The 22,288-nt window shown below is 55.7% G+C and overlaps 1 long non-coding RNA gene across 2 annotated transcripts in view; it reads right to left on the bottom strand.

Annotated features, from left to right (window-relative positions):
• Positions 1-22,288, bottom strand: part of LOC138488183 (uncharacterized) — a 361,019-nt gene that overhangs the window by 75,960 nt on the left and 262,771 nt on the right. The window contains exon 3 of one of the 2 annotated variants that reach the window (XR_011274602.1): positions 5,564-5,740. The exons of the other annotated variant lie outside the window; for it this stretch is intronic. This is a non-coding gene — a long non-coding RNA (uncharacterized lncRNA). Of the gene's footprint in view, positions 1-5,563; positions 5,741-22,288 lie in introns of those variants that run through there. 2 annotated transcript variants of the gene reach the window in all.

Below are 22,288 nucleotides of genomic sequence, written 5' to 3'. Positions count from 1 at the left end.
AATGTACTCTTCCAGTTTCTCGGCCAAGGTCTCCTTTAATGCGGGGTCGGTTAATGACTCTACTGGCATTCGCCACATTGGGATGGGAGGTCGGGGAGGACGGAGACAGAGTTGTATCATTAGTGGAGAGTGATCCGAGATTGATCTGCCCAGGTAATCCACAGACTCGATTTGTGGAGTTAGCTCATTATTTATAAAGAGGTAGTCTATCCTGGTGTGTACGTTGTGAGGGGTTGAGTAGAATGAGTAGGATCTGTCAGCGGGGTGAAGGTCTCGCCAGATATCTATCAGATGCAAGTCCTCAACCGCTCTGTGTAGGGCCTGTGTATGAAGATTATTCTGTATTCGTGGAGTGGCGGATCTGTCCATTGCTACACTCATGACGCAATTGAAATCGCCTCCCCACAGAAGGGTGTATTCTCTGTGGAGCATAACTTTGGCGCATAAGTTCTTAAGGTAGGAAGGTATGCCGTGTTGGGGGAAATATGACTTTGTTATGCATATTCGGGTATTCTCCAGCATGCCCCACACCAGCAGATACCTGCCCTCTTTGTCTGATTCTACCCCCATCTGTTGAAATGGTGTGCCTGGGCTCACCCATGTGTATACTCCTCTTGCGTATTTCGAGTATGATGAGCTGTTACCTTGGCCTACCCAGTAGTTTGAGAGTTTGTCTGCAGTGTCAGAGGAGAGGTGTGTTTCCTGTAGGAGGGCAAATGATACCTTCTTTCTCTTCAGGTAGGAGTGTATCCGGTTTCTACGGAGGTAGGATCCCATCCCTCTGACGTTCCATGTGATCACCCTGAGTTTTGATGCCATTTCATGGTTGTATTAATTGCCAAGGAGGGATCCCTGCCTTCCCTGCGGCTTAATAGTATGTCGTTGTGAGCTTTGCCTGAATCTATTTGTGTGGAGTGGTCTACTCCAGTGTTTAGTTCCGGGTTCATTTCAGATTGGTTAAAGGTCCTCAGAGTTAGGGTAGTCAAAACAATAACAACTTGTATAAAACAAATATAACTGGTGCACCCAGCTACTATCACCGAAGTGGAGTGCTCAGGCGCTCCCGCGCTGTCTGCCCCGATCCGGGTGTCTGGCGCGAGTAGGTGTGTGCTGACAACTGGTCGGCACTGGACTTTCATGGGGTCGTGGTCCGCGGGCATGTGTGGAGGGACGGGTGAGCCCTGCAGTCATTCAGCATTCTCCTTTCGTAGTTTTGCTTCGTTGATAGTGGTGGTTCTAAAAGTTCTCGTGTATGTCATGTAGGGTGCCTGTGTCTGTGTCAGGGGGTGTAGCCCTCATTCTTGGGTGTCTTCATTGAGTTTCCCGTGATTGGATTCGATAGGGACCTCAGCCAGGTTATTATGTTCCATCCACATGGTAGCCGCTGTTGGAGTCTCTAGGAATACTGCTTTACCCTTATATATTACTTTCAGTCTCGAGGGATAGAGCAGCATATATTTCAGGTTCAGTATCCTGAGCCTGGCCTTAATTGGAACAAAGGAGTTCCTCGCTCTTTGGACCGACTGGGTGTAATCGGGGTATATGGGGATTTTTGAGTTGTTCCGTTCAATTTCCCCGCAATCTCTTGAAAACTTCAGGATCACCTCACGGTCTCGAAAGTTGAGGACCTTCGCTATGATAGGACGGGGGTAGGAGCCTGGAGGGGGTTTCTTGTGGAGCGACCTGTGGGCTCTCTCTATGGCAAAGCCCTGTGAAAGGTTTGCCACCCCGATTTCCTGTTGTATTGGTGATTCCACGAAGGTCGTCGGGTCTGTAGTCTCCGTCCCTTCTGGTATGCCTAGCATTCTAATGTTACTGCACCTAGCGCGGCCCTCCGCCTCCTCGGACCTTGCTTCTAGGAGGGATACCTTGGTTTTGAGGTCTGCGACTTCGGTTTTCAGGGCTGCCGTGTCACTTGCCGTGTCCTGCTGGGAAGACTCAATGATAGTGACCCATTCCGTCAAATTACGGGCATCCTGCCTTATCAACTGGATGTCGGCTTTTACTTCGCCAATCTTCGTATCTATAAACGACCTTAGGGCCTCGATCGCCCCCAACACCTGATTGTGTCTGGCATCCACCTCCGGGGTGTCCCGGGTTGTTGGGTCGTTTGATATAGGCTGGGCGGTGGGGTGAGATTTCGAGGTAATAAAAGGGTCTAGAGTGGCATTTTTGGCTTTGTTCCTTGCTGCGGCCATAATGTATTGTCTTAATCACGTTTGACAGCACAGGGGTTCAAGAGTTCCCTGGCAGGGCATATAATTGTGTTCACTCTCTTTGGTTAATGGCGCGAGATCTCCCTGCTTAATGGAGTGCAGGTCCTGGGGGTTCAGAGAACATGGACCCCTGCCTCCGTGGCAAAGGAAAAGTTGTGACCCTGACGTCTAGGGCGGTTTCATTAACTGTGCCACAGGTCTGGCCTTTTGGTGTATTGTGGGGGGCTGGAGAGACGTGGGGTGCTATAGAGCAGGCAGGACTAGGGGAGTAGTCCAGCGTGGTCTCTTGTTGCTGGCCAGGGTAGGCAGGTGTATCCCGTAAAGTAGTGACTAATTTGTCAGACCCAGCAAGGAGTCTGAGGGGGTTCGACCCACGGTTAGGAATATGGTGGATTTGGGTCCCGTGGAGGGGGAGAGTCTCACCCGTGAGAGGCGATTCTTGCTGTGGCTCCAGTGCGTGCTCCGGAAGAAGGACCTGGATCCTCTACAAGTGGCTGCCCTGATGAGCGCGTGTTCTTGAAGGATCAAGGAGGACACACTCCCCGTTCCCCATTCCCTGCACTCTTCACTTGGGGAATGCAGGGTTCAGTCCTGTGTGGTCAGCTGGGGATCGGATCGGGGTCTCAGCGGGTGGTCCGGGATAACCGGTAGGGAGGCTGTGGAGGGTTTGTGCTGGGCGAACCCCAGCTCCGTATGGGGTTGAGATGTCGACGCCAGGTGCCAGGGTGTTTAGCGGCAGGCGCGTGATCCCCTGACTCGTCCTTCACCCACCACTTGCGGATGTTTCCGTAGGGCAAGCTGGTCCACCTCGATGAGTGCCCTGTGCCTCCTGTGTCTCCGGGCCACAACGAGTAGCGGGGAAGTTGCATGGATGGTCGGGGTTTGGCTCCGTAGAAGTGCGTCTGTCTCGGTCGCAGCAGATCCGCTAGCGAAATGCGGCCGCCATCTTGTGGGTCTCCCCGGGGGGGAGGGGGAGCCGGGCCGGAGCGCCCCAGTGGGTCCCTGTCCTCTGATCACCGTCGGACTAAGGCACCGAGCGTAGTAAATCGCCCGATGTATCACTGCATCGAAGGATCAGTGATATAAATGTCTCTCCGGCACCGAAGGCAGGATCGAGCAGGACGGCTCAACTGGGCTCCGGGCGCCTCCTGCAGGGAGGAGGGGGAGAGGAGCCGGAGTGTCTCGGTAGGTCCTCGACTTCCGATTTCTGTCAGACAAAGGTGTCGGGTGCAGGCAATCGCCTGATGTACCCCTGCACCGAAGGATGAGTGGTGTGGAAGGGTTTAGGGTACCCTCAGCAGAGTCTCGAAACGCGGGTCGGCCGATTCTTGTGTGCTCCCCCCAGAGGAGGGGGGGAGCCGGGCCAGAGTATCTCAGAGGGATCCTGGCGTCCGATTTCTGTCGGAGCAAGTCGCAGGGTGTTGTAGTACGCCCAATGTAAATCTGCCCCGAAGAGTGGATGGTGAAAAAAGGTTTTAGGCACCTAGTACAGGATCGGACTGCGTGGCTGGACCGGAGCTCAGGAGATCAGCGTCCGCGTACCATGTTCAGCAGGCCACGCCCCCCCTCATATAATGGGCATGACCTGATATCTGCCAACCAAATCAAGGCGCAGGAAATTGGAGAGAGGTGTAGAGAGTTCCTAGCAACCTGGGACATTTACTTCCAGGAATTCTCCCATGATGCATTACCGTATACCTGGTGGCGGGCTAATAGATATTCCAAGATTGACTATTTCCAGTATCGAATTCTATATGCTCAATCGCTTGCTCTATTACCACCACATATGTGCATTTGGGAAACCATACTATAATCAGTACCATTATTACTTCCACTGTACCAGTTCTACAGACTGACTCTGTGTTAAGATGTATAGAGACTGACCGTCCACTAATATTTGTGAGATGGAATAATCACCTGTGTCAAAAGCTAAATAGTATGCTAAAAAAGTATTTCTATCTGCTGAACAGCCCCTCTTGGGATATTGGTAGGCTTGAGGAGCAATGTTCCAAGGCGATTGCCGCTATATTGCTCTGACTAAGCAAACTCCATCAGCAGTAAGTTCTATCAAAACTCCCAGCCGTAATTACGAGATACATACTTTGAAATGTCTTAAAAACAAACAGATTTGTGAATTGAAGAAGTGTGGGTTGCCTATTGAAGGGTATTTGGCTGGCACAAAGAAAATACGCAATTCATTCACTGACAAATGTTGCAACATAAAATTTTATTTAAGAATGGCAGATAACCATAATATGGTTTCCTATTTGTGTAGTAACAATAGGAGATCTATATGGCCAATGTTGCGCTTGGGTTCTCCAACCAAGGCAGTTGGACTTGAATCTCCTATCTCTGCTTCCATTTGGATTTCCTTTTTTGTGGAGGCCCAGGTGGGATCCCTGCTTGTGTTATGAAGCAGGACCCTAGTTTTTGGGCCCAACTATTTTTAGTGCATGCAAGATACCGACGTCTTGCCATTTCGCTATTGTGGTGCCTATTTGGAAAAAAGGGGACCGGGAAGATCGAGGCAGTTATCGCGCACTTGCGCTAGTAGATGCCTCAGAAAACATATTCTCAATCCTTGTTCTACAACATATCGAAACAAAATAAAACATTTTTACCAGGCGCACTTTGCGGGTCCCGCGAGCAGAGTCGTAAAGGGGCGGCAAGGGGTTGACGGCTCCAGCACCATTATCGGTGCCGTTAACCCCTTACCGCCAAACCTTGTAATGACCCCCTATGACTCCAATATTTGAATTTTATACATTAAAAGTCGAGGCGGTGATACTATTATGGGCTAGACAAGTATTCGCAGAAAATCAGACCCTTTTTAAATCAGATGCCAGCACTAATTTGGAAACACACACTCAGGCTTGCAAAACCACTACCAAATGCAATTTTGTGACACGAACTAAGCATTATATCATTAGCAGCAAGATTTAATTGGAGGAAACTTAACTTCTCAAAAATCCGAGACCCTCCTTCGAATTCACCCCATGCTCCATCAAGAAATATAATGAAGAGTTGTTGGGATTGCTGGAGCAAATCAATGTGACGAACCTTGATCTAAGGGAACACCCAGTTTATGTGAAATCAAAACTTTTCGAAAATGACTGGATAAGTACCATTGAGACTATTCCAAAATATAAACAGTAAGTACACTGAAGTCACACGTTTTATCACCAAACGTATTACTCGACAAAAATATCTAATACAGTTTGCGGGCAATATTGCCCGTGATTTGTACCTTCACAAATGAAAAAAGGCAATTCTGGCACACAGATAATAACTGTAATAATAATGGAACATGTCTATTATGTGGAAAATCTTCACAATTGGAATCACTAAAACACTGGGCGGTGTACTGTACATACTTTGAGATTTCTCGTATCCAATCTTTTGGTGATAGAAATATCAGCCCCACTGCGTTCGGGAGAGAAATGTTGTGGATGCGTTGTATGTGGGTATCAAATGTTACTTTGATGTTGGGCTTGGTACGTTTTCTGAAAATACTTGATTTAGAACTACAGAAAAAAAAAATAAGAAGAAAAAAGTAAGTGTAAATGCTCGCATTGACGATGTACGGTATATGTAATAACAACTGAATAACTTTTAGACATCAGGTTGTTAGAACCTGGTTATTTTAGATTAAATGCCTTTTCATTGGGATTTTATATGCAACTGGAATGCCGTGGGGAAGTATGAATCTGCGGCTTCACAGTTTGAAACGTTTTTTAATTCTGGGAAGTATACTTATTATTTTTAAATATTTGTAACATAACTGTAAACATGTTGATAAGATGAATCGTTATTAATGAATATATGTAAATGTATGAAGAACTGAAATTATCGCTCATATGCCATTACCAAGAAGTGTGCAATGTGATCGTTGTAAAAAGATTGTGAATCAAACTAGAAACAACCAAATAAATAAATAAGAAATTAAAAAATTAAAAAAAGAAGGCCCACTTTTAGCTTCACCTCCTCAGAGGCCTTCTCCCTTTCCTCACCTTTCACAAGACATTGAATATCGCTGGTCCTCTGCAGGCTACTGCAACAGCTTCTTCCTCAACCTGCCTAACTCCTCCCTTTGCCCCCTTCAACTACTGCAGAAAAGGACTGCAAGACTTATCCTTGGCCTGAAGCCCAGGGACCTCATCTCCTCAGCCCTAAATCTCTCCACTGGCTCTTATTTGTTGCAAGGATCAAGTGCAAAGCCCTCTGCATCATCTACAAGGCTTTCTGGGGCCTGCGACCTCACTACATCCAACTCTCCCTCCCTAAATACCTCCCTGCTAGAGCCCTTCCGTCTTCTAGCTCCAACTCTCTGCAGATCAAACGCTTCTTCAAGCAGAGACTAGGGGTTAGATCTCTTTCCTCCGCAGGTGCCTCCCTCTGGAAAGGCCTCCCTGCCCCTCTCAAACTTTAGCCGGATCTCCTTAAATTCTGGAAGCTTCTCAAGACTGTCCTTTTCTCTTCCTCCTTCCCTCTCTCCCTTCGCTGCTAATGGCTCTTAACTGGCTGCCTGGTTCCTTCAAATTCTTACAGGGCACCTGGCCCTCCACAACAAGTCTCAGTCAACCCCTGCACCTGGTCTCCTATGACTCCCCCCCCACCCGCAGTTACCCTTCTGGGCTACCTCCCCCTGCACTAGCCTGGCTGGACCTGCACTCCATGAGTCCTTCCAGCCCTGTACCTCGCACTTAGCACATGGACCTGCTACAGCTGCATTCTCTTCTCCCCAGGTGCTGTCCACCTGGCCTCCCCAGGCACTTGCTTAACCCTCTGGCACTTCCTCCCTCGCCACGTCACTCTCCCCTGCACTTCTGTTTACTGCACTTGCATGATCCGAATGTCACAAGACCTAGTAGGACCGTTTTTGTTTTATTATCCCTGTCCACCCCCCAAATCCCCTTGTCTTGTTGCGCCTTGAAGCACATTGTGTATAGGCGCATTATAAAAACCCAATGAATAGAAAAAACAAAAGCTGCTGGCCTACTGTCTTTGGCCCTTGCCCTGTCCTTTCTAGAAAGGCAGAAATCTTGGGGTATGGTTCAACTCGGCACTATCAATGAACCTCCACGTTAGTCAGGTGTCTAGCGCGGACTCTTTCTATGAGACTCTTAGGGGGTAATTCATAGAATATCGCGCACAAGCGGCGCACGCGGCTGGCGCACAGTGTGCGCGTGCGAATCTCTGCGCCAGCCACGTGCGCTAAAATCCATTTCCGTGCACAGCGTATTCATGGATTTTAGCTGCCAAAACCAGCCGTGGCGCACAGTGGCGCAGAGACCCTGCAGCAGTAACGCCCACAAGAACGCCCCTCGGTCAAGGAAAAGCGATCAAAATCCCCAATCCAGCGCAAAGGGCTACGCTAACCCTGTACCAGTATACAGGGCTGCCACACAGCACACGGCAAGCGGGGAACGTGTATTACTGGGGTTCGCGGGAAGTTTCACACGTGATTTGAGCAGGGTACGTGTATTTCAGGGGTGCGCGGGAAGTTTCACACGTGATTTGAGCAGGGTACGTGTATTTCAGGGGTGCGCGGGAAGTTTCACACGCGATAGGCCCTGTGTGAGTGGGGTACGTGTATTTCAGGGGTGCGCTGGAAGTTTCACACGTGATTTGAGCAGGGTACGTGTATTTCGGGGGTGGGCGGGAAGTTTCACACGTGATAGGCCCTGTGTGAGTGGGGTACGTGTATTTCAGGGGTGCGTGGGAAGTTTCACACGCGATTTGAGCAGGGTATGTGTATTTCAGGGCTGGGCGGGATGTTTCACACGTGATAGGCCCTGTGTGAGTGGGGTACGTGTATTGCAGGGGTGCGCGGGAAGTTTCACACGCAATAGGCCCTGTGTGAGTGGGGTAAGTGTATTTCAGGGGGTGTGGGAAGTTTCACACGCGATTTGAGCAGGGTACGTTTATTTCAGGGGTGCGCAGGGAGTCCTACACGTGAATTGGCAGTGTGGGTCCTCCCAGGTGTTCCCTCTACACCCTCCACGGACCCTGCAGGCAGCCCACACCACAGGGTCTACCCCGCACCCCTGGTCATGTCCCGCAGGCAGCCCATCCACCATGGGCATGCCCCCCAGCCAAGCCACATGTCAGCTTGCACCACTGATCACCAACTCATGTCCCCCAGCACCCCCACCCCCCCAGCAGTCATGGGCACCTGCCAGCAGGCCCCCACTCATGTCCCCCAGCACCCCCACCCCCCAGCAGTCAGGGGCACCTGCCAGCAGGCCCGCACTCATGTCCCCCAGCACCCCCACCCCCCAGCAGTCAGGGGCACCTGCCAGCAGGCCCCCACCCATGTTCCACTCATGTCCCCCTAAACCCCCACCCCCCAGCAGTCAGGGGCACCTGCCAACAGGCCCCCACTCATGTCCCCCAGCACCCCCACCCCCCAGCAGTCAGGGGCACCTGCCAGCAGGCCCCCACCCATGTTCCACTCATGTCCCCCTGCACCCCCACCCCCCAGCAGTCAGGGGCAACTGCCAGCAGGCCCCCACTCATGTCCCCCAGCACCCCCCTCCCCCAGCAGTCAGGGGCACCTTCCAGCAGGCCCGCACCCATGTCCCCCTGCACCCTCATCCCCCAGCAGTCAGGGGCACCTGCCAGCAGGCCCCCACCCATGTTCCACTCATGTCCCCCAGCACCCCCACCACCAGTAGTCAAGGGCACCTTCCAGCAGGCCCCCACTCATGTCCCTCTGCACCCCCACCCCCCAGCAGTCAGGGGCACCTTCCAGCAGGCCCCCACCCATGTCCCCCTGCACCCCCACACCCCAGCAGTCAGGGACACCTGCCAGCAGGCGCCCACTCATGTCCCCCAGCACCCCCACACCCCAGCAGTCAGGGGCACCTGCCAGCAGGTCCCCACCCATGTTCCACTCAAGTCCCCCAGCACCCCCACCCCCCAGCAGTCAGGGGCACCTGCCAGCAGGCCCCCACCCATGTTCCACTCATGTCCCCCAGCACCCCCACCCCCCAGCAGTCAGGGGCACCTTCCAGCAGGCCCCCACCCATGTTCCACTCATGTCCCCCAGAAACCCCACCCCCCAGCAGTCAGCGGCACCTTCCAGCAGGCCCCCACCCATGTTCCACTCATGTCCCCCAGAACCCCCACCTCCCAGCAGTCAGGGGCACCTGCCAGCAGGCCCCCACCCATGTTCCACTCATGTCCCCCTCCACTCCCACCCCCCAGCAGTCAGGGGCACCTTCCAGCAGGCCCCCACCAATGTCCCCCCAACCCCCAGCAGTCAGGGGCACCTGCCAGCAGGCCCCCACTCATGTCCCCCAGCACCCCCACCACCCAGCAGTCAGGGGCACCTGCCAGCAGGCCCCCACCCATGTCCCACTCATGTCCCCCAGCACCCCCACCCCCCCAGCAGTCATGGGCACCTGCCAGCAGGCCCCCACTCATGTCCCCCAGCACCCCCACCCCCCAGCAGTCAGGGGCACCTGCCAGCAGGCCCCCACCCATGTTCCACTCATGTCCCCCTAAACCCCCACCCCCCAGCAGTCAGGGGCACCTGCCAACAGGCCCCCACTCATGTCCCCCAGCACCCCCACCCCCCAGCAGTCAGGGGCACCTGCCAGCAGGCCCCCACCCATGTTCCACTCATGTCCCCCTGCACCCCCACCCCCCAGCAGTCAGGGGCAACTGCCAGCAGGCCCCCACTCATGTCCCCCAGCACCCCCCTCCCCCAGCAGTCAGGGGCACCTTCCAGCAGGCCCCCACCCATGTCCCCCTGCACCCTCATCCCCCAGCAGTCAGGGGCACCTGCCAGCAGGCCCCCACCCATGTTCCACTCATGTCCCCCAGCACCCCCACCACCAGTAGTCAGGGGCACCTTCCAGCAGGCCCCCACTCATGTCCCTCTGCACCCCCACCCCCCAGCAGTCAGGGGCACCTTCCAGCAGGCCCCCACCCATGTCCCCCTGCACCCCCACACCCCAGCAGTCAGGGACACCTGCCAGCAGGCGCCCACTCATGTCCCCCAGCACCCCCACACCCCAGCAGTCAGGGGCACCTGCCAGCAGGTCCCCACCCATGTTCCACTCAAGTCCCCCAGCACCCCCACCCCCCAGCAGTCAGGGGCACCTGCCAGCAGGCCCCCACCCATGTTCCACTCATGTCCCCTAGCACCCCCACCCCCCAGCAGTCAGGGGCACCTTCCAGCAGGCCCCCACCCATGTTCCACTCATGTCCCCCAGAAACCCCACCCCCCAGCAGTCAGCGGCACCTTCCAGCAGGCCCCCACCCATGTTCCACTCATGTCCCCCAGAACCCCCACCTCCCAGCAGTCAGGGGCACCTGCCAGCAGGCCCCCACCCATGTTCCACTCATGTCCCCCTCCACTCCCACCCCCCAGCAGTCAGGGGCACCTTCCAGCAGGCCCCCACCAATGTCCCCCCAACCCCCAGCAGTCAGGGGCACCTGCCAGCAGGCCCCCACTCATGTCCCCCAGCACCCCCACCACCCAGCAGTCAGGGGCACCTGCCAGCAGGCCCCCACCCATGTCCCACTCATGTCCCCCAGCACCCCCACCCCCCAGCAGTCAGGGGCACCTGCCAGCAGGCCCCCACTCATGTCCCTCTGCACCCCCACCCCCCAGCAGTCAGGGGCACCTGCCAGCAGGCCCCCACCCATGTTCCACTCATGTCCCCCAGCACCCCCACCCCCCAGCAGTCAGGGGCACCTGCCAGCAGGCCCCCACCCATGTTCCACTCATGTCCCCCTGCACCCCCACCCCCCAGCAGTCAGGGGCACCTTCCAGCAGGCCCCCACCAATGTCCCCCCAACCCCCAGCAGTCAGGGGCACCTGCCAGCAGGGCCCCACTCATGTCCCCCAGCAACCCCACCACCCAGCAGTCAGGGGCACCTGCCAGCAGGCCCCCACCCATGTCCCACTCATGTCCCCCAGCACCCCCAGCCCCCAGCAGTCAGGGGCACCTGCCAGCAGGCCCCCACTCTTGTCCCCCAGCACCCTTACTCCCCCAGCAGTCAGGGGCACCTGCCAGCAGGCCCCCACTCATGTCCCCTAGTACCCCCACCCCCCAGCAGTCAGGGGCACCTGCCAGCAGGCCCCCACCCATGTTCCACTCATGTCCCCCAGCACCCCCACCCCCCAGCAGTCAGGGGCACCTGCCAGCAGGCCCCCACTCATGTCCCCCAGCACCCCCACCCCCACCCCCACCCCCCAGCAGTCAGGGGCACCTTGCAGCAGGCCCCCACCCATGTTCCACTCATGTCCCCCAGCACCCCACCCCCCAGCAGTCAGGGGCACCTGCCAGCAGGCCCCCAACCATGTTCCACTCATGTCCCCCAGCACCCCCACCCCACAGCAGTCAGGGGCACCTGCCAGCAGGCCCCATCCATGTTCCACTCATGTCCCCCAGCACCCCCCCCCAGCAGTCAGGGGCACCTGCCAGCAGGCCCCCACCCATGTTCCACTCATGTCCCCTAGCACCCCCACCCCCCAGCAGTCAGGGGCACCTTCCAGCAGGCCCCCACCCATGTTCCACTCATGTCCCCCAGAAACCCCACCCCCCAGCAGTCAGCGGCACCTTCCAGCAGGCCCCCACCCATGTTCCACTCATGTCCCCCAGAACCCCCACCTCCCAGCAGTCAGGGGCACCTGCCAGCAGGCCCCCACCCATGTTCCACTCATGTCCCCCTCCACTCCCACCCCCCAGCAGTCAGGGGCACCTTCCAGCAGGCCCCCACCAATGTCCCCCCAACCCCCAGCAGTCAGGGGCACCTGCCAGCAGGCCCCCACTCATGTCCCCCAGCACCCCCACCACCCAGCAGTCAGGGGCACCTGCCAGCAGGCCCCCACCCATGTCCCACTCATGTCCCCCAGCACCCCCACCCCCCAGCAGTCAGGGGCACCTGCCAGCAGGCCCCCACTCATGTCCCTCTGCACCCCCACCCCCCAGCAGTCAGGGGCACCTGCCAGCAGGCCCCCACCCATGTTCCACTCATGTCCCCCAGCACCCCCACCCCCCAGCAGTCAGGGGCACCTGCCAGCAGGCCCCCACCCATGTTCCACTCATGTCCCCCTGCACCCCCACCCCCCAGCAGTCAGGGGCACCTTCCAGCAGGCCCCCACCAATGTCCCCCCAACCCCCAGCAGTCAGGGGCACCTGCCAGCAGGGCCCCACTCATGTCCCCCAGCAACCCCACCACCCAGCAGTCAGGGGCACCTGCCAGCAGGCCCCCACCCATGTCCCACTCATGTCCCCCAGCACCCCCAGCCCCCAGCAGTCAGGGGCACCTGCCAGCAGGCCCCCACTCTTGTCCCCCAGCACCCTTACTCCCCCAGCAGTCAGGGGCACCTGCCAGCAGGCCCCCACTCATGTCCCCTAGTACCCCCACCCCCCAGCAGTCAGGGGCACCTGCCAGCAGGCCCCCACCCATGTTCCACTCATGTCCCCCAGCACCCCCACCCCCCAGCAGTCAGGGGCACCTGCCAGCAGGCCCCCACTCATGTCCCCCAGCACCCCCACCCCCACCCCCACCCCCCAGCAGTCAGGGGCACCTTGCAGCAGGCCCCCACCCATGTTCCACTCATGTCCCCCAGCACCCCACCCCCCAGCAGTCAGGGGCACCTGCCAGCAGGCCCCCAACCATGTTCCACTCATGTCCCCCAGCACCCCCACCCCACAGCAGTCAGGGGCACCTGCCAGCAGGCCCCATCCATGTTCCACTCATGTCCCCCAGCACCCCCCCCCAGCAGTCAGGGGCACCTTCCAGCAGGCCCCCACCCATGTCCCCCTGCACCCCCACCCCCCAGCAGTCAGGGGCACTTTCCTGCAGGCCCCCACCCATGTCCCCCTGCACCCACACCACCCAGAAGTGTGGGGCACCTGCCAGCAGGCCCCCACTCATGTCACACTCATTTCCCCCTGCACCCCCACCCCCCAGCAGTGACATGCCTATCTCATGACACAAACCAAAAGTCAACTATGTACATCAACACATGTCCGACACACACACACACACACACACACACACACACACACACACACACACACACACACACACACACACACACACACACACACACACACACACACACACACACACACACACACACACACACACACACACACACACACACACACACACACACACACACACACACACACACACACACACACACACACACACACACACACACACACACACACACACACACACACACACAGCCATTGAATGAGTAAACCCACATTTTGACATGCATGAACCCAATGAGCGAATCCCACACATTGAAGTAAAATATCACAATGTATTAATATGATAATCAATGTAAAGAAATGAAAGGATACAATAATGGCAAACATTAAATGAAATGCATGTACAATAAAAAAATTATGAAATGCAGAAAAAATCCAAATTAATCCAAAAGAAAAATGTCTAAAAGTCTCTGTCCACCAAATCAAATCCAAATGAAACGCAAAAAGGAAAATCCATTGATCCATGGTGAAATGAAATGAAAAAGTCCAAATAAATCCAACGTCCTACTATGTACAATTCTTTTTCAAGGGTCCATGAGCCCAACGAAAGAAAGGAAACCTATCTAATAACCTACCTAAACAAAAAACTATATACAAGAGTGTGGTGCATAGTCCAAAAGCCCCAAAATAAAAAAAAAACAAAGGAAACCTAACACTATGAACTATATACAATGGCAGAGGGCAAGTCCTGCGGCTCACTCAGTGATGTTGTCGGCCAGGGCATCATCGAACTCCATGTCTATTTGCTGGAGGCGGGCCTCTGTCCTGACCCCGAGGTCTTGCAGGGAGGAACTCATGGCCTGTTCCAACTCCCTGCAAGTTTCCTCGAGGCACTCTGCCCGCTTCAACGCCCGACGCATGGAGAACTCCGCCCTGACCATGGTGAGCCGCGCCTCTTCCGCCCGCCGCTGCTCCGCACCTATCTGCTGGCCCAACCGCCGCCACACGGAAGACGCTCCCATTCCTGGGTCCTCCTGCCCTCTGGCCGATGCCTGCCCCTCCGATGTTGATGGCCCGAGCCATCATTTCTCCCACCTAGAGCCTGCTGCTGCTGCTGTCCATGTGCCCGGTCCGATGATGCCTGCACATCCTCCATCAGCTGGTCTCCAGTTGTGGTGTCCACCCCTGCTGGACCGCCGACTCCCGACTGTGGCAGGGATGGGATCTCCACTAAGCTGGCTGTGTTGGTCAGGCCAGGTCCACAGGGGGCCCTGGTGGAATCTGGGCTGGAAGACGGTGTGGAGAACGACTGGTGCATAATCTACACAGAGGAGGAGAGGTCCGCCAGAGTGCACGACACATGTAGGAACCCACCGACCAGGGCCCCTCCAAGCAGTGCCACGTCACGACACTGCTGGCGTGCGTTCTCCACCCAGGAAGAACGCACGTCATCACGAATGACACGCGTGCGCAACGCGACAACAACCAGGACGGAGCCCATACGGTCACGGTCACGGGACACCTCGTCGGCTCAGTAGCGGGCTCCTCCTCCTCTCTGGAGACCACCAACCTGGATGTCTCTGCACCGTCTTCCACCATTGGAAGCCCCTGTGGGGGCTCACCCGGCCCTTCCGCTACAGCCGTAGTGGCAGACGCGGCACCAGCCCCATCGCTCCTGGATGATGGCAATTCCTGGGAGGGTGGCTGGGCCTTGCATTGCCGCCCAGTGGAGGCATCCCCGCTGCTTGGCTCCACAGCGCCGTCTCCACCCTCTTCTTCACTTGACGCTGCGTAGAGGGAGACATAGAACACAAGCATCAGGGTACAGTACAAAATTCCCCTAGACAGGAAGCAATAACACATGAGTGGCACTGTCAAATGTCACTTCCATCCTGTCCCTGCACAACACATGGGTGAATGCACGCAATACACATGCAGAAACAGTCCCGGCGCCTGCAATCAACATCAGCATCCATGTACAAGGGCCTCTGTTAACCAAGATGTTGCCTTCAAAGTCACATGCAACATGGCTCACACTGATCCCATGCACACACATCACCGGAGGGCCATGCATCATGGCATGTACACCACAGACACAGTGGATAGACACAGTGGAGACAAAGGTGACGGCACTGCATGAGTGAATTTACACATCATTACGGACATGAGTCATGCATCCATGGCGTTTCAAAGTCACACACACACTTCTCAGACACACACACACACATGTGCACCATACATGTACATGACAGCAGCACCCATCCCTCACCACCCCCTCCATGTCCAAGAACAGAGACTGTCAAGCTTACATGTGTGCATTCCGCATACAGCTCCCCATGTTGCATTGGAACACATGCACCAACCATGTGGTTCACACATTACTGGTCTCACATGCATGACCATGATGTCCCTGCACACACACATCCATACATGGCATATGTCACACATACAGGCAAGTAGCAGACTACCAGCACACTGCAACATGCTCTGTCTCACACAGCAATGCTTGGCCACTTACAGCTCAACTCCAGACGGGTCTGCCTCCGAAGGATCTGGGCGTGGAGCGCTGGGCCTATGCGTTCCAGGACCCTCATCTGGATGTTGCTCAGGCTGGCGAGGCGCCGGGCCTTGTAGAGGGTCCTGGACCTGAAGTCCTCCCAGCGCTTCCGGACGTGCTTGATGTCGCGGGTTGCCACCCCCTCCGCGTTGATGGCAACCACTGCGTCCTCCCATATCCTCTCCCGTCATTCCTTGTTGGCACGTGTTGTTCCGAAGAGGGCATCATAATGCCCCAGGACATTCTCCACCAGGACACCAACTTCCTTCTCACTGAAGCTGGTGGCCCTCTGCCTCTCTGGCTGGGGGTCGCCAGTGGTCTCAGATGGTGTTTGCCCCGACATGGCGACCCCGAGGCAGGCGTGGGTGGGCAACTGGGTCCTGGGGCTGGGCTGTGGAGTGATGGTATCCCAGTCGGGAGTCTTCTGTTCCAGCAGGGGTGGACACAGCAACTGGACCCCTGGAGATGGCTGACTTGCAGGCACCAAATAGCAGGGCACGTGTGCAGCAGGCAGGCAGCAGCAGATGGCTGGTGGGAGCATGCTCGGGGCTCTTGGGGGCAGGAAAATGGCCTTTTGGGCAGGAGCGTGGTCTTCCGTGTGTGTACGCGTGGCCAGCTTAATACGGAGTGATTTGGCAAGTGAAAATCTTGCACGTCTGCGTGTAATTCGAGGAAAGGCCCTTAGCGCGTAAGCACACGTATGCAGTTTCATTGGACCAAAGGCCCTTAGCGCGTAAGCGCATAAGTGACGTATCGCGCACGGGCGTTGCCCTGGTACGGGTTGAAGATCCCACGTGTGTTTCCATTGCTCTGTACTGCTTTTCGTGGGGTGTGGTGCGTGTGTTTTCCAGGCATTGCGGTTCACACGCTATTACTTCACAGCGGGTGGGTGTTGCCTATGTGTTCTTCTTCTACATGCAAGGCAGACGTTGAGTGGTACCCCGGTCGCACAGGGCCTATCGCGTGTTAAACCTCCCGCGCACCCCCGAAATACACATACCCTGCTGGCACAGGGCCAATCGCGTCTAATACTTCCCGTGCACCCCTCCAAATACACGTACCCCACGATTTCACTGTCACAGTGGGTACGTGTATCTAGAGGGGTGCACGGGGAGTCCCACACGTGAATTGGCAGTGTGGGTCCTCCCAGGTGTGCCCTCTACCCCATCCACGGCCCCTGCAGGCAAACCACAACACAGGGGACTACCCCGCATCCCTGGGCATGCCCCCGAGCCAGCACACATGTCACCTTCCACTAGTGATCACAAACTCATGTCCCCCTGCACCCCCACCCTCAGCAGTGAGGGGCACCTGCCAGCAGGCCCCCACTCATGTCCCCCCTACATAAAATAATGGTGCACAATCATGGCCCACTTCTACACCAAAAAACCACTTCACGCCACCCCATTCTTGAGACGCAATGATTTCCCAATCCACCCCACACTGACATGCCTCTCTCAAGACACAAACCAAAAGTCAACTATGTACATCAACACATGTTCGTCACACACATACACTGGTTGGCATTGATTGTGTAAGCTCACATTTTCACATGCATCAACCCAATGAGGGAATCCCACACATGGAACTAAAATATGAAAATGTATTATGTACATAAATAAATCAATGAAAAGAAATCATACCAAAATAGCAAAAATTAAATGAAAAGCATGTGCAAAAGATGAGCGAATGAAAATCATAACCAATCCAAAAAAATTTGCAAGAAAAACAGTCCAAGCTCTCCCTCCACCAACGCAAATCCAAAGGAAAGGAAAAGAAAATCCATTGCTTCATGTTCATGATGAAAAAAAAAAAATTCAAATGAATCCATAGTCCAACTATTTACAATCCAATGTGGAACAAAAAAAAACCATTAATCCATGTGCAAAATCCCCCAAAAAATTTCAAATAAATCCATTGTCGGAGTATGAAAAGGGTCCATGAGCCCAACCAAACAAATGAAACCTATCTAACAAACTACCTAAAAATACAACTATATACAAATTTGTGTGGCATTGTCCATTCACCACAAATAAAAGGAAAACGAAAAGGAAACCTAACTCCAAACACTATTTACAATGGCAGCGGGCTAGTCCGGCGGCTCACTTCCCGATTTCCCGGGCCAGGGCATCATCGAACTCCTGCTCGATGGCCCTGAGGGTTCGCAGGGACGATGACATCTGGACCTCCAGGTCCCTGCGAATTGCCTCGAGGCACTCGGCCCGCCTCAGAGCCCTACGCATGGAGTTCTCCGCCCTGACCATCGTGAGCCATGCCTCTTCTGCCCGCTGCCGCTCCGCATCTATAGCATGGCCTAACCGCTGCCACACGGAAGAAACTTCCAGTCCTGGGTCCTCCTGCCCTCTGGCCGATGCCTGCCCCTCCGTTGTTGAAGGCCCCAAGCCATCATGGCTCCCACCTTGTTGCTGTTGCTGCTGTGCCTGTGCCCTGGCTCTTGCTGCCTGCACATCCTCCTCCGGATGGGGTGCAGTTGTTGAGGTGGCCACCCCTGCTGGACGTCCGACTCCCGACTGTGGCAGGGATGTGTCCTCCACCAGCCTGGCCGCAGGGTCAGAGGCAGCTCCACAGGGTACCCAGGTGACACATGGGTGGGAAGATGGCATGGAGGACGACTGGCGCATAGGGGGTTCAGGTGAGGAGGGGGTTGGAACAAGGTCCAGCAAACGGAGGAATCCGGCCGTGGTGACCTGTCCCAGTAGGTGAAGGCGGCCAACGAGACATTCGAGATGACGTGCAGTCTCCTCATGAAAAGACTGCAGGTCACCTCGCATGGCCCGTTGACGCAACGCCATCCTACCCAGGACAAGCTCAACCCGGTCCCGGATAGCCACGTCCGCAGGGAGGGAAGGCCAGTTGTTGTAAGCGGATCCCCTCCCTGAAAACGGGTCTGGACGTAGGCATCCCTGCTGGTGCAGGATGATGCAGTCACAGGATCGGGGACAGGATTACACACAGCACCTCCGCGGCGGCCTGTGCTGCCCCCTGTCCCTCCACTGCACCACTAGCACCAGTGGAAACCCCACCTCCAGACCCCGTCTCTGTCCCTTGCACGGCCTCCTCCTCCACCAAACCCCCCACCAACCTGGATGACTCTGTGCCATCTTCTCCATCGGACCCTGTGGGGTCTCAGCTGCCCCTTCTGCTGCCGAGGAGTCTAACTCTGACCTCTGCTTCTTGAACCTACCCTCGGCAGCTGCGGCCTGGGACGTGGCACCGGACTCCTCACTCCCTGATGAGATGACAACTTGGGAGGGGAGCCGGGCCTTGCGTCTCTGGCTGGCGTTGCGATCCCTGCCGCTGTGCTCCACAGCACCCTCTCCGCCCTCTTCATCAGTTCACGCTGCAGACAGGGAGAGATAGAACACAGGCATCAGGGCACTGTACAATGGACTGATACACACATGACAGTTGCACATGAGTGGCAGTGTCAAACGTCAGACATGGCATCATAATCCCCAACACACGTCATTTCATCTCACACACATGAGCAATTCCACAGCCATATCGCACCAGCCAGCACCATCCATACACATACGACAGCATGAGCATCTGAAGGTGAGCCTGACGTCACATGAAACAAGGGGAGTGCACAACACATGCACACACACCACCACACTTACATGCATGTGTACATGTCCACCAACTGTCACAGTGATGAGATCGCCATCCATGTCACATCTGGCATTCAGCCTCCTACATTTCAGTGTCACATGCATCAAAGTTGCATCACAGTTGCACACTTGTCAAATACACACACATGCACATGTACACAGTGCAGATACATGCAGCAGGAACCACCATCCATGTGTGACACCACAATCATGCCAACGTACATACACAGAATTTCAAACATGTGTGCTCCCACATCTGCATTTGGCCTGCATGCTTACCCACACATACACCATCCATTTGTCTCACACATGGGAGGACTCGCATGTGTCAGCATCACCCCCCTGTACATACACATCCATACATGGCCCTACAAAAACACATGTGCAACCTGCCCACTACAGGCACACCACGACACGCACAGCGTACAATCAGTATGCTTGTACACTTACCGCTCGACTCCAGACGGGTCTGCCTCTCAAGGACCTGGATGTGGAGCGCTGGGCATATGCGTTCCAGGACCCTCATTCGACAGGTGGCCCCGGTGCCCCTTAGCATCCGCTGCCTTCAAGAGGCGCCTGGCCTTGTTGAGGGTCCTGGACCTGAAGTCCTCCCAGCGCTTCTTGACATGTTGTAAGGACTTGCTCCACCAGGACACCAACTTCGGTGGCAGTAAAGCTGGTGGCCCTATGCCTCTCTGGCTGGGGGTTGCCAGTGGTGCTAGATGATGTTGTGCCCGACATGGCAACCCCAGAGGCAGGAGTGGGTGGGCAACTGGGTCCTGGGGCTGGGCTGTGGAGCTATGGTATCCCAGTCGGGAGTCTTTGGTTCCAGCAGGGGTGGTCCCAGCAACTGCACCCCTGGCCGATATGCAGGCAGAAAATAGCAGGGCATGTGCGCAGCAGGCAGTCAGGCAGCAGCAGATGGCAGGTGGGAGCGTGCTCAGGGCTCTGGGGGGCAGTAATTCGGCCTTCTGGGCAGGAGCGTGGTCTTCCGTGTGTTGTTGCATGGCCAGCCTGGTAAGGAGTGATTTGGCATGTGAAAATCTTGCATGTCTGCGTGTAATTCGAGGAAAGGCCCTTAGCGTGTAAGCACGTCAGCACACGTACACGGTTTCATTGGACCAAAGGCCCTTAGCACGTAAGCGCGTCTGTGACGTGACACGCGCAGTGTTTCCCTCATAGCACGTGATGACAGAGCCCACATGGAAAAAATGCACGTCCGAGTGTCAGCACGTGTAATTGGAGGAAAGGGCCCGTGTACACACGTAAGTGACGTGTACGTGTGGGCCGGTTTAAAAGGTACGTGTAGGACGCCATTTTCTTGTACGTGCTTTTCGTGGAGAGCGAGTGTGTGAATTCTGTACTTCGTGTCGGTTCACACGCGATTTTTTCACAGCGTTTCAAGTTCGTACTCCCTGTTACCTCTGCCAGCTTTCTTCTTTTTTTGTTGGGCCTGTTTCCTCAAACAGCGTTCACTTCTTCTTTTGTCCTGTCTCCTCAGACAGCGTACAATTCTTCTTTTGGCGGGGGTGTTGCCAACGCGCACACGCGTGTCTTTTTCACTTTCTTTTTCCAGGCAGATGGTGAGTTGCGCATGTATTTACCAACTGTGCTTGCCCCGTGTGTCGCGTACCCCTTCAGAGGTCATTGTAGGCGGCGTGTATTATGCGTACGCTTATTTTTGTGTTTCTGGGTGCCACAGCGTAGTGCGGGTTCATTTTTCCACACACGTGGTCTACGACGGGTTGCGTGCACGTTAGTTTTTGTTTTTGGACTGCCTGTGCGTTGCGTGACCCGTCATCTTCCCCCAGGGGTCACAGACAGCCTTGTTAGAGCACTAGGGTACGAATTCCATCTAGTACCCTACCCCTTTCACCCCCAATTGCCCAGGACAATAGTTTACTGCTCCTCCCATATGCACAACAATATCAGTGCCATGGTTTGGAGGCGACCAAGCGGTAAGGGAGGCAAAGGTGGGCGACCTTCAAAAGGTGGACGTGGTGGGTGCGGTAGGGGACGTGGCCACAATTTGCAGGGCGCCCCTAGATCCCCATGTGTGGAGGAGCAATCAGGGACGCCCATGCCCCCCACCCATGGTTGAGGGAAACGTGGCTGACACCATCTCAGCTCAGCCCTTGTTGGACCAGCCCATTGTGGCACCTGACCTGGCACAGGATGACTCCCAGGCTGACTTCCAGGTCAGCAAGTCTAGGCCACGTGTGGCGGTGCAAGTTGGTGTCCACAGGCCACGTGGATCGGGGGCAGCTATGTCATCTGCTGCCCCAAGTAGGCAGGGAGGGGAGGCTGCAGGGGCAGCTGCAGCTCCATCCACCCCAGCTCTGACTGTCCCAGCCAGGACAGTGTCGGTCCTGGTCCATCAAACTGATGTTCCCCCTGCCAACATTGCACTTCAGCCAATGCCTGCACCAAGTCCTATGGTCATTGTGCATTCGCACACTCCTACTACCCAGTCCACCGGCGCTTCTGCCCCTACTGACCAGAGTGGCGTAAGCCACTCAGGCTCAGCTCCACCTTTAAAAAAGAGGAAGAAGGGTGCTCTAGCACTACAGGCTGAGACCCCAGGCACGGCTACACACTCCGGCACATAGCTTTAATGACCCGGAACTTGATGCACTTGTGGGCTATGTGTTGGCACATAAGCACGAAATGCTGGTGACTGCAGGGTGCAAGACCACAACTGGTCAACGTAAAGCACACTGGCAGATCATCGCGGACCGCATAAGTGCCCTTGGATTTGTGAGGTGCACAGATGATGATTGCTACAAGCGGTGGAATGACCTGAAACGCAGAACAAAGAACAAGCTGGCCTCAAATCATGCCGCTACTCTGGTGACTGGCGGTGGGTCTCCACCAGAGGACAACGAACTCACTGAACATGAGTCTGTTGCTGGGGCC

Source organism: Ambystoma mexicanum, chromosome 9, assembly GCF_040938575.1.
Source record: "Ambystoma mexicanum isolate Mex_15411 chromosome 9, UKY_AmexF1_1, whole genome shotgun sequence".
NCBI classification, from domain to species: Eukaryota; Metazoa; Chordata; class Amphibia; order Caudata; family Ambystomatidae; genus Ambystoma; species Ambystoma mexicanum.
The sequence above is the reverse complement of the archived record's forward strand: the minus strand, read 5'-3'. Positions and strand labels throughout refer to the sequence as shown.